This window comes from Octopus bimaculoides, chromosome 6, assembly GCF_001194135.2.
Source record: "Octopus bimaculoides isolate UCB-OBI-ISO-001 chromosome 6, ASM119413v2, whole genome shotgun sequence".
NCBI classification, from domain to species: Eukaryota; Metazoa; Mollusca; class Cephalopoda; order Octopoda; family Octopodidae; genus Octopus; species Octopus bimaculoides.
The window spans coordinates 106,239,707-106,240,753 of NC_068986.1; the positions used below are offsets into that span (position 1 = coordinate 106,239,707).

The window sequence follows — 1,047 nt, forward strand, 5'->3', positions numbered from 1 at the left end:
AACTTGTACAAATGCAAAACAAAAGTCAAACATAAAATAATAATAATAATAATAATAATAATAATAATAATAATAATAATAATAATAATAATAATAATAATAATAATAATAATAATAATAATAATAATAATCATCATCATCATCATCATGGATATTATTATTACTATTTTTTATTTTAGTATTATTATTATTGTGTGAGAGAGCAGCGCACGACATCAAAGTGACACTAGGTTTCAAATAAACGAAGTCGAGTATATCCATCATGACGACCCGTCTGATAAGAGTACATCAGGCACGTACATCACAACTATATGGGCGAGACGTGGTCACGCATATATAATGAGATAAGCGTTATCATAATGAGATAAGCAACGCATGACATTGAATGTGAGGGCTAGTTAGAATTTCCTTCGGGTCAAGTAGCCTATCCCGCTTAACCCCACCCCAAATCCTTCTCAACACATGGCTATGATGCGTCCCCAATAATCCCGTTCGTGATCAGAGATGCACATAACGTCAGCCTCTAATGGACATGTTCAACTGGTGAACATCAAATAACTAACGAGCAGATGTGTGTCATTGAGCAAAATATTTGCTGTAGCCCATCTTTTATGCCAACACAAAATATACCAGGTACATGATAACATTTCGAATCAGTTACATCAAGGTATTTGTTATTCTTCTTCTTATTATTATTATTGTTCAGTAGTTTTATTTTTATAACGTGCTTTCACTTCACTACCGAGCGCAGCTCTGTGTGCCTTGGGTATGTGCTGTGGTTTTCTGTGATGCTCTTATGGTTACTGTATTGAAAGTGTTTTGCATAGGCTGTGTGCAGTGCCCAGTAGTGCAATTTTCTGTATGTTATATATATTTGTAAGTCCTGGTGTTTTTGTTATGTATTTGTCTGAATATTTTTTTTATTATACCTAAGGCACCTACTATGATAGGAATTGTTTCTGTTTTTAGATTCCACATTCGAGTTATCTCTATTATTATTATTATTATTATTATTATTATTATTATTATTATTATCATTTTGTTTGA

The 1,047-nt window shown here is 32.0% G+C and overlaps 1 protein-coding gene and 1 long non-coding RNA gene across 10 annotated transcripts in view; one reads left to right on the forward strand and one right to left on the reverse strand.

The window, feature by feature from the left end:
* Positions 1 to 1,047, forward strand: part of LOC106871985 (FMRFamide receptor) — a 337,948-nt gene that overhangs the window by 123,129 nt on the left and 213,772 nt on the right. Inside the window, exon 1 of one of the 9 annotated variants that reach the window (XM_052969022.1) lies at positions 463 to 667. The exons of 7 other annotated variants lie outside the window; for them this stretch is intronic. The gene's annotated coding sequence lies outside the window, so the exon portion shown is untranslated. Of the gene's footprint in view, positions 1 to 462; positions 668 to 1,047 lie in introns of those variants that run through there. One more of the 9 variants, XM_052969023.1, reaches the window with a different exon arrangement.
* The window catches only part of LOC128248164 (uncharacterized), a 22,420-nt gene that overhangs the window by 1,341 nt on the left and 20,032 nt on the right, over positions 1 to 1,047 (reverse strand). The gene's annotated exons all lie outside the window — the stretch shown is intronic.